Here is a 16,177-nt window from a genome sequence, read left to right on the forward strand (position 1 = left end):
TGGCCAGATCTACAGCTTTCTTACTACAGGAGCACCAGGATAAAATACCAGACTTTTCTGAGCCCGTTGAATAATACTGGGATCATACCAACCTCGCAAGATTGTCATGCGTGTTAGAAACATCCAGGGGACTTCCCTGGTGGCGCAGTGGTTAAGAATCCACCTGCCAATGTAGTGGACACAGGTTCTAGCCCTGGTCCGGGAAGATCCCACATGCCACGGAGCAACTAAGCCCGTGCGCCACAACTACTGAGCCTGCGCTCTAGAGCCCGTGAGGCACAACTGCTGAGCCCGCGTGCCACAACTAATGAAGCCCACGCGCCTAGAGCCCGTGCTCCACAACATGAGAAGCCACCGCAATGAGAAAGCCTCACACTGCAATGAAGAGTAGCCCCCGCTCGCAGCAAGCAGAGAAAGCCCGCGCGCAGCAACGAAGACCCAACACAGCCCCAAAGTAAATAAATAAATAAATTTATTTTAAAAAAACATCCGGGGAATCATGGAACCAAGTGGGACTTGAGCCCCTCCATCAGCCTCCATAGGGACCCCCACCCCCAAGTAAACTTCAGGTACAACAGTGTGTTTGCTGTGTACGACCTCTTCAGGACCGGCCTCCTGGCAACCACTCTTCCAAACAGATTTTTGCCTCTCAGGTGCTTCTCTATAGAAATCCTGATGCAGCTCCTGAAATTAGTACTCAGTGGTAATTAACTACTACCTTTTTTTTTTCTTACATAGCTGGACGATCTGATAGGCACAGTCTCAGAATAGTAAAGCTAACAGCCTTTTAAGGCTCTTCTGGGAAGCCTGCTGTCTCGATAACCCCATCTCTGGCAGTTGTTTCTGGATCAACGAAATAAGAAACAGCTGTCCCCTCCCTTAAGTAGGAATTCGGGCTTTGGCTTTGATGCGCTGCGTCTCGGCCGGGTGGGCCCCGGGGAATCTCTCCAGGCGGGGTGAGGCCCCGAGGGCCGCCTCCAGCCCCCTTCCGCTCCGCACGGGTCCCAGCGCGCAGGGTGGAAGCTGGCGGCGCTCAGAACCCCTCTGCCCAGGCGGCTGGAGGCCCGGGAGCCGGGCGGGCGCGGCGGCTGGGCGCCGGCGGTCACGTGGTGAGTCAGCCGGGCGCGGGGCGGGGCGGGGCGCCGGCGGTCACGTGAGGAGTCAGTCGAGCGCGGGGCGGGGCCGGGCGCTCTACTTAGCGCGGGGGCGACCCTGAGGAGCTACAGCTGCTGCTCAGGCACCGGCACCATCACCAGCGCCGGCCAGGGCGGTCTCAGGCTGCAGGCCCAGGCCCTCTGCGGCAGCAGCGGAGCGCGGTGAGTGAGTGCGTGCGGGCGGGTCGGGGGGATGGGGAGACCGGCGTCCCTGGCCGGCGGAAAGGGGGACCCTCGGGCAGTCGCAGCCGGGCGAGCCGGGGCGGCACGGCGTCCTCCCGGACGTCGTTGTGGTGAGAAAAGCAAAAATGAATCCCAGCGCGGGTAGCCGGTGCTCCTCCCCCATTCCCACTCCGGCTGGGAGGCTCGTGTTCCCCCCCCCGCAGCCCCCAGTCCCCGAGTCGTGTTCTGACCCCAGGCCGGGTCATCTAGACCCCACGGTCCGCCGTCTTCAGGGCCGGGGAGGGCCGGGCGGTGGGATCCGAGGGAGGAGCCTGCGAGGAAGAGCTTGGCCCGGGCCCCGCTGACTTCGGCGGCAGCTCGGCTCCCCAGCCCCTTTTGAGCTAATGGGCCTCAGTTTCCTCGGTAAATTGCTGGGATGATAATATTTACCTGCATCAGTTTTAGGTGTATTCTTTTTCTAAAGGGTTTGCCCGGGCAGTTTCTTGCACACAATCACACCCAAGTCCGGGGACCCCCCAGAAGACAGAAATTGGAAAACAGGAACCTGGAACTGGGTGGAGGAAGGTGGGAACCACAGAAAGAGTTAAATCCACAGATGGGAGGAGAAACTAAGCAGAGGGGGGGACAGGAGGCTGTAGGACCCGGGGTGCCAGCCCCGGGAGTGTGGGGGGAGGGAGAGGCTGGGCCCACCCCTGGTTTGCTAAGGAAGGGAGCCGGTCTGGGCCCAGGGTGCTGCGGGAGAGGCGAAGGCAGGGCAGAGCCCCGGGGGCATCGCCTGTCCCTCAGCTGATGACCGTGGAGGCCTCGGAGAGGGAGCGTTGTGGGGTGATCCGAGTTTGGGGGTCCGCCGGCTGTCCAGGTAGATGTGAATTGGATTTGTCTTCTTCGTGGGCCTCGGTCAACCCCTTCCCCCGGCACTGAGGAAGCCAGTAGGCTGGCACGGGGAGAAGGACAGTAGCTCAGGCTCCACATTCCCTCCCTCTGACCCAGGAGAGACTCGTACCCAGTGTGGGGAGGAGGGGTTCAAAGGGAGGCCTAGAACCTTTGGTTACCTTTGGTTACCTTTGGAAAAACTGACCCTCAGGTGCCTCACTACAGGCGAATGCAGCTGAGGTGCGTTCATCTAATTGAATCTATAGATGCAGGGTGGTATGAGGAAGAGCCTTAGCAGGGCGTCTGCTTTGGTAAAGGCTACTTTCCTTTTCTTTCGTAACATCCTTAACTTCCTGGAGGATTGTTTCCTGTTGGCACTGGGGATGGTGACTTAGCGCCTTTGAGCTTCATAGAGAAAGGGGCTGTGCTGCTCCCAACCTGTGTGGCTTTCCCAACGAGCTGAAGGCACCCTGGAGAATGGATTCACTCAAACCTTTGGGGGCATTTTTGTCCCAGAGCTGGGGTGCAGCCAAGTGGAAGGGTGCAGGTCCCTTATCTGGGGGCGTCCCAGGCCCAGGGGAAGGCGACTTGCGCCAGACACAGCCCTGGCTCCACTTGAGCTCCCCTGCTGCTGGGTCTGGACAGCCTGTTTCTGAACTGGCCAGGCAGTGAGTGTGGAAGCCCTTTAGCTCCAGGAAGCACCTGCCTGTGTGCTGCCGATTCAGCAGCCTGAGCTGCGGCCCTCCTTGTAGATGGGCTCTTTCTTTCCCCAGCTGCCGGCCCTGGGAGTTGGAGTAGGACGTGGTATATATTTTAGGGCTAAGATACCTTGTGTTACCATTGGCAGCTGGATTGGGAAGTGAAGGAAGAGTGCTTTCAGGTGAGCCTTGGGATGTCTCTTGGGTGGTTTTCTTAAATGTGGTGATGAGATGGGGTTGTATTGAATATCCCTGTGCTCGGGAGAGAAGAACTGAAACGTTTCAGGGTGAGGACCCACAGTGTCTGCCGCCTGTTTTGGGCAGTTTAGCATAAGGAAAGCGTTGGAAATACGTGAGGCTGAACTGTATGAAATGGTAGTTTTTGTACATCAAGGAGGATTGCAGTCAGGCACTTGGATATGGTTCAGCCTCACGTGTAGAGGTGGTCAGGATTGACGGTAAATTGACGAATCTAGTTGAAGCACACACAGGTGTGTGTTGGACTCACTGGGTTTTGGGAGGCTGTCGGCATTCCACCCCTCGTCCCGTGTCTTCATCTTTTTGGTTCACGCTCAGCGCACACTCCAGAGCTGCCTAAGCAAGGGTGCCTGGGAGATGACTCCCGAGTCCCTCCATGCCTGGTATGTTCACATCCCAACCTAGTTTGGGTAGGAGGGGGATCTAGGGATCAAACACCATTAAACATTTAGACTTCAGTCCCGTTTTAAAGCGCAGGCCTCATCCCCACCTGCTTTTTGCAGCACCCACAGCTTCTTATCTCAGAGGTGTGTGTGTGTGTGTGTGGTCTTAGAGTCAGTGTCTTCCCTGCTGGTCATGGCCCCGGTGGGCGTGTGTGTGTGTGTGGGCGGGCTTAGAGTCAGTGCCTTCCCTGCTGGTTATGGTCCCGGTGTGTGTGTGTGTGGGGGGGGGGGTCTTAGAGTCAGTGCCTTCCCTGCTGGTTATGGTCCCGGTGTGTGTGTGTGTGTGTGTGTGTGTGTGTGTGTGTGTGTGTGTGTGTGTGTGTGTGTGTGTGTGTGTGTGTGTGTGTGTGTGTGTGTGTGTGTGTGGCTTCCAGCTTCTTCACTCTGCAAATCTGTTACTGGTGTCTGAGGGACCTTGTAACTCTTATCTGCTCTTCTCTTTATGATTCTCCTGCCTGGTTGGGTTTTTTTTTCTCCTTGTTCTTTTAATACTTTGTATCAATTTGTGAATAATGTTATTGAAATTAACATACTTTAATTATACTGCATGTGTCCTTTTTCCACTTGTGTCTGTGAGATTGATTTAGGTTAATACATAGCAGGTCCAGTTCATTCATCTTAAATGCACGGTGTATTTATTTCCCAAGGGACAGTTAGTTTTGCTTTTTCACTGTTCTCAGCACTGCAGTATCCTTGTGTCTGTCAGACACTTGCAAGAGTTCCTCTAGGGCAGAAGCAGAAGTCAGTAAGTTGCTGGGTCCTAAGGTGTGTGCACCTTCCATTTTTCTAGATACTGACAGTGCTGTCCAATGAGGTTTTACCAGCGTATATTCCCAGTGGCCTTGAGGGTTTTTGTCTCTCATATTTACCAACACCAGACATTATCGGACTTTAATTTCTGCCAGTCTGGTGCGTTTGAAATGCTGTCCTTGTTTTGATTTGCATGACTGGGAAGTCAAATTTAATTCTTTGCTCTAGGAAATCATTGATGAGGTTTTTCTATTTTTGTTGTTGATCAGTGATAGTTTGTGGGTTTTAATGTGTTTGTCCACAGCTAGAACTTAAGAAGGCTTCTTTTGATCCTAACCTAGGTATCTGGACTTGTCTGCAATTAGATAATATTTTCTGATTTTTTAACTTTGAGGATGCGTGTGGGTTTTGGGTACTGGAAGTCTGACTCTTCCACTTCACAGGTGAGAAAACTGAGGCATCTGCAAGTTTGTGACATGACAGGTGTCACGCAGATAATTGTGGAGGAATCTCTACAATTCGATCTCTTGGCAGTTCTGTCCCTACCCAGGTACACCATCCAGAGCTTGCTTTGGGTCTTTTCTTAAGCTTCAGTTCCCCTCACCTGGGAAACAAAAACCTTAATCAAGACCAGAGGCCCTTTTCCATCACTACCATCTTATGAATGCTGGGTGCTGGGAAGGATGGTGCCTGCAGTCTTGACTGTATTACCTGTCTCTACGGGGCAAATCACTCACTTAGTCTGGTCATCAAGATAACCTAGAGTTACCAGCACGGATGCGGCAAGGAGGATGGGACAGATACCATCTAGATAGTGAACTGATCCAGTATAGAGCAGTGTGAAACCAGCTACTCTGCCGAGAGACCCAGCGGGGCTGAGCTTCTCCGTGACCCCCTGACCTGCTGACCTGGACTGGGGCAGGATGTGCTCACTGGAACAAACCAGTCACATGGCCTCTGGGCTTGCGCAAGACCTGGGAAGGCGATGCTGCCCAAGGGGTTCAGCTGCTCCGGGGTACAGGCCTTGTCACACATCAGCTGGGAGCCATCAGCCCCCCCTTCTCCAAATACTTAGCCCTGCAGGTATTTGGGGGGTACTTTGTTCTGGTGGTCAAGATAGCAGGATAAACCATCATCTGAGTAGGGGGATCCTGATTTTTCTTCCACACTGGGATACAGCCGAGAATAGAAAGAATTACCCTGCGATGGCAGGCGTTAACTGGCCTGTGCACAGGGAGCTGTATGTTCGCGCTGCTGGCGCTGGTGCGTGAGGGATTGTTTTCTGGTGGCAGTAGGGCTGTCCACACCCAGCCAGGCTGCAGGGAAGATGTCTCCTTCCATCTCCCAGCAGCCTGGTGAGGGGAATGTATCTTCCCAGGGCCCCAGGGGAGGAAACCCAGACCAAGCCGGAGAGGCGAGGCCTTTCTGTTGCTTGTTCTTGTGTCTGCCAATCCCCCCCAGCAGTGCCCAGCCAGCAGGGAGATGTACTCCAGCCTGGGATTGAATTAGGGAGCTGCTGTGTTCCCGCAGGCTGGAGAGGCATGGCACACTCATCTCATTGGAATCTCCAGGGATTTCTGAAAACTTTCATGAAGTAGCCCCAAGGTCCTTCAGGATCCAGGCAGCACACCCGTTTTAGAAGCTGAGACACAGGGATGAAGCACCTCTTCAGCATCACACTAAGTCATGGTCAGCGTCCGGGAGCAATCCAGCAAGCAAAAGCCTCCAGAACTTTCCAGAACTTTGCCCAAATGGTCATGTTTCTCAAAACTACAAAATGTTTTGACCGCTGAGGGCCTTCTTGGGGGATCCATGGTTTTAGGCCTAGGAGAGTAACTTTCTAAGTGTGCAGGTTATGAGCTGCTGTGGATGACCTTAAGCAGTGTCCCATTTGTGGGCAGTGTAGCCGCGCGGTTTCCAGGCACCATGGGAGAGCAGCTCGAGGAGGCCTCCCTGCTGAGCCTGGTGGGAATCAGTCACTTATTTCAGGCAGACAACCGGCAGACGGGGAGCAGGGGAGTCCCTGTGAGTGTCCGAAAGGGTTCAGGTGCCGGAGGCAGGTGGGGCCTTCTCGCAGCTCCTGGAGCCTGCAGTGACGCGCTGGGTGCCTTTTCTGGGCCACACAGCGCTTGCTTGGGCGCATTTAGCTGCGGGGAGCCGGGCTGTAGGGGCTGGAGAGCCAGCGATGCCTGGCCATCTGTCTCCTTAAAGCTGTGAGGATGAAGACTGGCAGCTGTTTTTGTTTGGTTTTGGTTTTGATTTAAAGATTATAAGCCAGAAAGCAGCTTCACATGTTTCCATTAGGAACCAAGACGTAAAACAGAAAGACCACGTCAAGGCTGTGCTTCGGACTCAAGGAGAGGTCCTGGGTGTCCTTCGGGTCGATCAGAGCACATCTGAGGTCGGGTCGCTTGTACCGCTCCAACATGGAGGTGTAAGTGGGCGGCTGACATGGAGGGGAAGCGCAGGCCTGCCTGCTTCTGTGTGGGTGCGCTGAAATGGCCCAGGCTCCCGGAGCCAGTGCCGCGGTGACAGCAGGGGCAAGAGCAGCCTTTGTGGAAGAGAAACACAAGCTGTAGCAAGGTCCCACTGAACCTTCACAACCCTCCAGCCCTTCCACCTTCCCCCCGCCTAGAGCCACTTTGCTGACATGTAAGAAACAACCTTAATTTGTGGCTATTGGCAAAATGAAGGCACTCAGTTCTTTAGAGCCAACAGTGAAAGGGGTCAGCAGTATTTAAGCGGCAGCAGTGGGTAAGGGAGAGCAGAGGACCTGATGAAAGACTGTGGATGGACATGCATCCATCTTCTTCTGGATTAGTCAGAAGATTGCAGCTGGCTGATTTGGAAATTTCAGGTACATGTCCTGTCTCCTTAGATCAGATTTAGAAACCAGTCTACAGAGGATTCTTAACTGTGTAAGAAGGCTGTTTTAAAAATCAAGCTTGCCGTATGATTATCTCAAAACATGCAGAGAAAGCTTTGGACAAAATTCAACACCCATTTATGATAAAAGCCCTGCAGAAGTAGGCATAGGGGGAACTTTATTCAACATTAAAAAAGGACATATATAACAAACCCACAGCCAGTATCGTCCACAATGGTGAAAAAATGAAACCATTTGCACTAAGATCAGGAACAAGACAAGGTTGCCCACTCCCACCAATCTTTTTTTTTATATGGCATTTTTTTTACATCTTTATTGCAGTATAATTGCTTTACAATGGTGTGTTAGTTTCTGCTTCACAACAAAATGAATCAGTTATATATATATATTTATATATATATATATGTTCCCATATCTCTTCCCGCTTGCGTCTCCCTCCCTCCCACCCTCCCTATCCCACCCCTCGAGGCGGTCACCAAGTACCGAGCTGATCTCCGTGTGCTATGCGGCTGCTTCCCACTAGCTATCTACCTTACGTTTGGTAGTGTGTATGTGTCCATGCCTCTCTCTCACTTTGTCACAGCTTACCCTTCCCCCTCCCCACATCAAGTCCATTCTCTAGGAGGTCTGTGTCTTTATTCCTGTCTTACCCCTAGGTTCTTCATGACCTTTTTTTCCCCCTGAAATTCCATATATATGTGTTAGCATACGGTATTTGTCTTTCTCTTTCTGACTTACTTCACTCTGTATGACAGACTCTAGGTCTATCCAGCTCATTACAAACAGCTCAGTTTCGTTTCTTTTTATGCCTGAGTAATATTCCATTGTATATATGTGCCACATCTTCTTTGTCCATTCATCCGATGATGGACACTTAGGTTGTTTCCATCTCCGGGCTATTGTAAATAGAGCTGCAGTGAACATTTTGGCACATGCCTCTTTTCGAATTACGGTTTTCTCGGGGTATATGCCCAGTAGTGGCATTGCTGGGTCATACGGTAGTTCTATTTGTAGTTTTTAAAGGAACCTCCATACCGTTCTCCACGGTGGCTGTATCAATTTACATTCCCACCAGCAGTGCAAGAGGGTTCCCTTCTCTCCCCACCCTCTCCAGCGTTTATTGTGTCTAGATTTTTTGATGATGGCCATTCTGACTGGTGTGAGATGATATCTCATTGTAGTTTTGATTTGCATTTCTCTAATGATTAAGGGTGTTGAGCATTCTTTCATGTGTTTGTTGGCAGTCTGTATATCTTCTTTGGAGAAATGTCTATTTAGGTCCTCTGCCCATTTTTGGAGTGGGTTGATTGGTTTTTTGTTATTGAGCTGCATGAGCTGCTTATACATTTTGGAGGGTAATCCTTTGTCAGTTGCTTCATTTGCAAATATTTTCTCCCATTCTGAGGGTTGTCTTTTGGTCTTGGTTACGGTTTCCTTTGCTGTGCAAAAGCTTTGAAGTTTCATTCGGTCCCATTTGTTTATTATTGTTTATATTTCCATTTCTCTAGGAGGTGGGTCAAAAAGGATCCTGCTGTGATTTATGTCATAGAGTGTCCTGCCTATGTTTTCCTCTAAGAGTTTGATGGTTTCTGGCCTTACGTTTAGGCCTTTAATCCATTTTGCGCTTATTTTTGTGTATGGTGTTAGGGAGTGATGTAATCTCATACTTTTACACGTACCTGTCCAGTTTTCCCAGCACCACTTACTGAAGAGGCTGTCCTTTCTCCCCTGTACATTCCTGCCTCCTTTATTAAAAGTAAGGTGACCATATGTGCGTGGGTTTATGTCTGGGCTTTCTATCCTGTTCCTTTGATCTGTCTTTCTGTTTTTGTGCCAGTACCATACTGTCGTGATTACGGTAGCTTTGTAGTATAGTCTGAAGTCAGGGAGCCTGATTCCTCCTGCTCCGTTTTTCGTTCTCAAGAGTGCTTTGGCTGTTCGGGGTCTTTTGTGTTTCCATACAAATTGTGAAATTTTTTGTTCTGGTTCTGCAAAAAATGCCAGTGGTAGTTTGATAGGGATCGCATTGAAGCTGTAGATTGCTTTGGGTAGTAGAGTCATTTCCACCATGTTGATTCTTCCAATCCAAGAACATGGTATATCTCTCCATCTGTTTGTATCATCTTTAATTTCTTTCATCAGTGTCTTATAATTTTCTGCATACAGGTCGTTTGTCTCCTCAGGTAGGTTTATTCCTAGATATCTTATCCTTTTTGTTTCCTTGATTTCACCGTCAGATTTTTTGTCATTAGTGTATAGGAATGCCAGAGGTTTCTGTGCATTAATTTTGTATCCTGTTACTTTACCAAATTCATTGGTTAGCTCTAGTGGTTTTCTGGTAGCATCTTTAGGGTTCTCTATGTATAGTATCATGTCATCTGCAGAAAGTGACAGCTTTACTTGTTCTTTCCCAATTTGGATTCCTTTTATTTCCTTTTTTCTCTGATTGCTGTGGCTAAAACTTCCAAAAACTATGCTGAATAAGCGTGGTGAGAGTGGGCAAAGTTGTCTTGTTCCTGATCTTGGTGGAAATGCTTTGAGGTTTTCACCGTTGAGGACGATGTTGGCTGTGGGTTTGTCATATATGGCCTTTATTATGTTGAGGAAAGTTCCCTCTGTGCCTACTTTCTGCAGGGTTTTTATCATAAGTGGGTGTTGAATTTTGTCGAAAGCTTTCTGTGCCTCTGTTGAGATGATCATATAGTTTTCCTCCTTCAGTTTGTTAATACGGTGTATCACGTTGATTGATTTGCGTGTATTGAAGAATCCTTGCATTCCTGGAATAAACCCCACTTGGTCATGGTGTATGATCCTGTTAATGTGCTGTTGGATTCTGTTTGCTAGTATTTTGCTGAGGACTTTTGCATCTGCGTTCATCAGTGATAGTGGCCTGTAGTTTTCTTTCTTTGTGACATCCTTGTCTGGTTGTGGTATCAAGGTGATAGTGGCCTCGTAGAATGAGTTTGGGCCTCTTTCTCCCTCTGCTATATTTTGGAAGAGTTTGAGAAGGATAGGTGTTAGGTCTTCTCTGAATGTTTGATAGAATTCGCCTTTGAAGCACTCTCGTTCTGGGCTTTTGTTTGTTGGAAGATTTTTAATCACAGTTTCAGTTTCAGTGCTTGTGATTGGTCTGTTCATATTTTCTATTTCTTCTTGATTCAGTGTTGGCAGTTTGTGCATTTCTAAGAATTTGTCTATTTCTTCCACTTTGTCCATTTTATTGGTATAGAGTTGCTTGTAGTAATCTCTCATGATCTTTTGTTTTTCTGCAGTGTCAGTTTTCACTTCTGCCTTTTCATTTCAAATTCTGTTGATTTGAGTCTTCTCCCTTTTTTTCTTGATGATTCTGGCTAATGGTTTATTTATTTTGTTTATCTTCTTAAATAGTCAGCTTTTAGTTTTATTGATCTTTGCTATCATTTCCTTCATTTGTTTTTCATTTATTTCTGATCTGATTTTTTTTTTTTTTTCCTTCTGCTACTCTTGGGGGTTTTTTGTTTTTCTTTCTCTACTTGCTTTAGTTGCAAGTTTAGGTTGTTATTCGAAATGTTTCCTGTTTCTTAAGGTGGGATTGTTTTGCTATAAACTTCCCTCTTAGAACTGCTTTTGCTGCATTCCATCGGTTTTGGGTCGTCCTGTCTCCTTTGTCATTTGTTTCTAGGTATTTTTTTTATTTCCTCTTTGATTTCTTCAGTGATCACTTTGTTATCATGTAGTGTATTGTTTAACTTCCATGTGTTTGTGTTTTCTATAGATCTTTTCCTGTAATTGATATCTAGTCTCATAGCGTTGTGGTCGCAAAAGATACTTGATACAATTTCAATTTTCTTAAATTTACGAAGGCTTGATTTGTGACCCAAGATATCTATCCTGGAGAATGTTCCATGAGCACTTGAGTGAAATGTGTATTCTGTTGTTTTTGGGTGGAATGTCCTAAAAATATCAATTAAGTCTATCTTGTGTAATGTATCATATAAAGGTTGTGTTTCCTTATTTAGTTTCCGTTTGAGTGATCTGTCCATTGGTGAAAGTGGGGTGTTAAAGTCCCCTACTATGAATGTGTTACTGTCAATCTCCGTTTTTTAGGCTGTTAGTATTTGCCTTATGTATTCAGGTGCTCCTATATTGGGGGCATAAATATTTACAATTGTTATGTCTTCTTCTTGGCTCGATCCCTTGATCATTATGTAGTGTCCTTCTTTGTCTCTTCTAATAGTTTTTATTTTAAAGTCCATTGTGTCTGATATGAGAATTGCTACTCCAGCTTTCTTTTGGTTTCCATTTGCATGGAATATCTTTTTCCATCCCCTTACTTTCAGTCTGTATGTGTCTCTGGGTCTGAAGTTGGTCTCTTGTAGACAGCATATATATGGGTCTTGTTTTTGTATCCATTCAGCCAGTCTGTGTCTTTTGGTGGGAGCATTTAGTCCATTTACATTTAAGGTAATTATCGATATGTATGTTCCTATTCCCATTTTGTAAATTGTTTTGGGTTCGTTATTATAGGTCTTTTCCTTCTCTTGTGTTTCTTGCCTAGAGAAGTTCCTTTAGCATTTGTTGTAAAGCTGGTTTGGCAGCGCTGATCTCTCTCAGCTTTTGCTTGTCTGTAAAGGTTTTAATTTCTCCATCTAATCTGAATGAGATCCTTGTTGGGTAGGGTAATCTTGGTTGCAGGTTTTTGTCCTTCATCACTTTCAATATGTCCTGCCAGTTCCTTGTGGCTTGCAGAGTTTCTGCTGAAAGATCAGCTGTTAACCTTATGGGGATTCCCTTGTGTGTTATTTGTTGTTTTTCCCTTGCTGCTTTTAATATGTTTTCCTTGTATTTAATTTTTGACAGTTTGATTAATATGTGTCTTGGCGTATTTCTTCTTGGATTTATCCTGTATGGGACTCTCTGTCCTTCCTGGACTTGATTAACTATTTCCTTTCCCATATTAGGGAAGTTTTGCACTATAATCTCGCCAGATATTTTCTCAGTCTCTTTCTTTTTCTCTTCTTTTTTGGAACCCCTATAATTCGAATGTTGGTGCGTTTAATGTTGTCCCAGAGGTCTCTGAGACTGTCCTCAGTTCTTTTCATTCTTTTTTCTTTATTCTGCTCTGCAGTAGTTATTTCCACTATTTTGTCTTCCAGGTCCCTTATCCGTTCTTCTGCCTCAGTTATTCTGCTATTGATCCCATGTAGAGTATTTTTAATTTCATTTACTGTGTTGTTCATCGTTGCTTGTTTCATCTTTAGTTCTAGGTCCTTGTTAAATGTTTTCTTGCATTTTGTCTATTTCCAAGATTTTGGATCATCTTTACTATCATTATTCTGAATTCTTTTTCAGGTAGACTGCGTATTTCCTCTTCATTTGTTAGGTCTGGTGGGTTTTTATCTTGCTCCTTCATCTGTTGTGTGTTTTTCTGTCTTCTCATTTTGCTTATCTTACTGTGTTTGGGGTCTCCTTTTTGCAGGCTGCAGGTTCGTCGTTCCCGTTGTTTTTGGTGTCTGTCCCCAGTGGCTAAGGTTGGTTCAGTGGGTTGTGTAGGCTTCCTGGTGGATGGGACTAGTGCCTGTGTTCTGGTGGATGAGGCTGGATCTTGTCTTTCTGGTGGGCAGGTCCACATATGGTGGTGTGTTTGGGGGTGTCTGTGGACTTATTACGATTTTAGGCAGGCTCTCTGCTAACATGTGCGGTTGTGTTCCTGTTTTGCTAGTTGTTTGGCATAGGGTGTCCAGCACTGTAGCTTGCTGGTCGTTGAGTGAAGCTGGGTGCTGGTGTTGAGATGGATATCTGTGGGAGATTTTTGCCATTTGATATTATGTGGAGCTGGGAGGTCTCTTGTGGACCAGTGTCCTGAAGTTGGCTCTCCCACCTCAGAGGCACAGCACTGACTCCTGGCTGCTGCACCAAGAGACTTTCATCCACATGGCTCAGAATAAGAGGGAGAAAAAGTAGGAAAACAGAATTAGTAGAAGTAGAAAGAAAAAAAGGAAGGAAGGAAGAAAGGAAAGAAGGAAGAAAGGAAGGAAAGGAAGGAAGGAGGAAGGAAGGAAAGGAGGGAGGGAGGAACAGAGGGACGGAGGGAGGAAGGAAAGAAGAAAGGAAGAAGATAAAGTAAAATTAAATAAAATATAAAGTTATTAAAATAAATGAATAGTTATTAAGGAAAAAATTAAAAACAAAAACGGACGGGTAGAACCCTAGCAAATGGTGGAAGCAAAGCTATACAGACAAAATCTCACACAGAAGCATACACATACACACTCACAAAAAGAAGAAAAGGGCAAAAAATGATAAATCTTCCTCTCAGAGTCCACCTCCTTAATTTGGGATGATTCGTTGTCTATTCATGTATTCCATAGTTGAAGGGTACTTCAAGTTGATTGTGGAGCTTTAATCCGCTGCTTCTGAGGCTGCTGGGAGAGATTTCCCTTCCTCTTCTTTGTTCTCACAGCTCCCAGGGGCTCAGCTTTGGATTTGGCCCCGCCTCTGTGTGTAGGTCGCCAGAGGGCGTCTGTTCTTCGCTCAGACAGGGCGGGTTTAAAGGAGCCGCTGATTCGGGGCCTCTGGCTCACTCAGGCCTGGGGCAAGGAGGGGTACGGTTGCTGGGTGAGCCTGTGGTGGCAGAGGCCGGAGTGACGTTACACCAGCCTGAGGCGCGCTGTGCGTTCTCCCTGGGAAGTTGTCTCTGCATCCCGGGACCCTGGCAGTGGCGGGCTGCACAGGCTCCCGGGAGGGGAGGTGTGGAGAGTGACCTGTGCTCGCACACAGATTTCTTGGTGGCGGCTGCAGCAGCCTTAGCGTCTCCTGCCCGTCTCTGGGGTCCGCGCTTTTAGCCGCGGCTCGCACCCGTCTGTGGCGCTCCTTTAAGCAGCGCTCTTAATCCCCTCTCCTCACGCACCAGGAAACAAAGAGGGAAGAAAAAGTCTCTTGCCTCTTCGGCAGCTCCAGACGTTTTCCCGGACTCCGTTCCGGCTAGCCGTGGTGCACTAGCCCCTTCAGGCTGTGTTCACGCCGCCAACCGCAGTCCTCTCCCTGCCGTCCGAAGCCGAGCCTCAGCTTGCAGCCCCGCCTGCCACGGTGGGTGAGCAGACAAGCCTCTCGGCCTGGTGAGTGCCGGTCGGCACAGATCCTCTGTGTGGGAATCTCCCCGCGTTGCCCTCCGCACCCCTGTTGCTGCGCTCTCCTCCGCGGCTCCGAAGCTCCCCCCCTCCGCTACCCGCAGTCTACGCCTGTGAAGGAGCTTCCTGGTGTGTGGAAACCTTTCCTCCTTAACAGCTCCCTCCCACTGGTGCAGGTCCTGTCCCTATTCTTTTGTCTCTGTTTTTTACTTTTTCTTTTGCCCTACCCAGGTACATGGGGAGCTTCTTGCCTTTTGGGAGGTCTGAGGTCTTCTGCCAGCGCTCAGTAGGTGTTCTGTAGGAGTTGTTCCCCATGTAGATGTATTTCTGGTGTATCTGTGGGAAGGAAGGTGGTCTCCGCGTCTTACTCTTCTGCCATCTTCCCCTCCCTCACCATTCTTATTCAACATAGTTTTGGAAGTTTTAGCCACAGCAATCAGAGAAGACAAGGAAATAAAAGGAATCCAAATCGGAAAAGAAATAAAGCTGTCACTGTCTGCAGATGACATGATAATATACATAGAGAATCCTAAAGATGCTACCAGAAAACTACTAGAGCTAATCAATGAATTCGGTAAAGTAGCAGGTTGCAAAATTAATGCACAGAAATGTCTGGCATTCTTATACAATAATGATGAAAAATCTGAAAGTAAAATCAAGAAAACACTCCTATTTACCATTGCAACAATAAGAATAAAATATTTAGGAATAAATCTACTTAAGGAGACAAAAGACATGTATGCAGAAAATTATAAGAAACTGATGAAAGAAATTAAAGATGATACAAATAGATGGAGAGATATACATGTTTTGGATTGGAAGAATCAACATTGTGAAAATGACTCTACTACCCAAAGCAATCTACAGCTTCAATGCAATCCCTATCAAACTACCACTGGCATTTTTCGCAGAACTAGAACAAAAAATTTCACAATTTGTATGGAAACACAAAAGACCCCGAATAGCGAAAGCAATCTTGAGAACGAAAAACGGAGCTGGAGGAATCATGCTCTCTGACTTCAGACTATACTACAAAGCTACAGTAATGAAGACAGTATGGTACTGGCACAAAAACAGAAAGATCAGTGGAACAGGATAGAAAGCCCAGAGATAAACCCTCGCACATATGGTCACTTTATCTTTGATAAAGGATGCAGGAATGTACAGTGGAGAAAGGACAGCGTTTTCAATAATTGGTGCTGGGTAAACTGGACAGGTACATGTGAAAGTATGAGATTAGATCACTCCCTAACACCATACACAAAAATAAGCTCAAAATAGATTAAAGCCCTAAATGTAAGGCCAGAAACCATCAAACCCTTAGAGGAAAACATAGGCAGAACACTCTATGACATAAATCACAGCAAGATCCTTTTTGACCCACCTCCTAGAAAAATAGAAATAAAACCAAAAATAAACAAATGGGACCTAATGAAACTTCACAGCTTTTGCACAGCAAAGGAAACCATAAACAAGACCAAAAGACAACCCTCAGAATGGGAGAAAATATTTGCAAATGAAGCAACTGACAAAGGATTAACCTCCAAAATGTATAAGCAGCTCATGCAGCTCAATAACAAAAAACCAATCAACCCACTCCAAAAATGGGCAGAGGACCTAAATAGACATTTCTCCAGAGAAGATATACAGACTGCCAACAAACACATGAAAGAATGCTCAACATCCTTAATCATCAGAGAAATGCAAATCAAAACTACAATGAGATATCATCTCACACCAGTCAGAATGGCCATCATCAAAAAATCTAGACACAATAAACGCTGGAGAGGGTGGGGAGAGAAGGGAACCCTCTTGCACTGCT

At 47.2% G+C, this 16,177-nt stretch overlaps 1 protein-coding gene across 1 annotated transcript in view; it reads left to right on the forward strand.

The window, feature by feature from the left end:
• The first annotated feature begins 1,160 nt into the window (after positions 1 to 1,160).
• The window catches only part of CTSB (cathepsin B), a 29,216-nt gene continuing 14,199 nt past the window's right edge, over positions 1,161 to 16,177 (forward strand). Inside the window, exon 1 of the mRNA XM_079926061.1 lies at positions 1,161 to 1,316. The gene's annotated coding sequence lies outside the window, so the exon portion shown is untranslated. The remainder of the gene's footprint in view (positions 1,317 to 16,177) is intronic.

This window comes from Stenella coeruleoalba (genome assembly GCF_951394435.1).
Source record: "Stenella coeruleoalba genome assembly, chromosome: 7".
Taxonomy (NCBI): domain Eukaryota; kingdom Metazoa; phylum Chordata; class Mammalia; order Artiodactyla; family Delphinidae; genus Stenella; species Stenella coeruleoalba.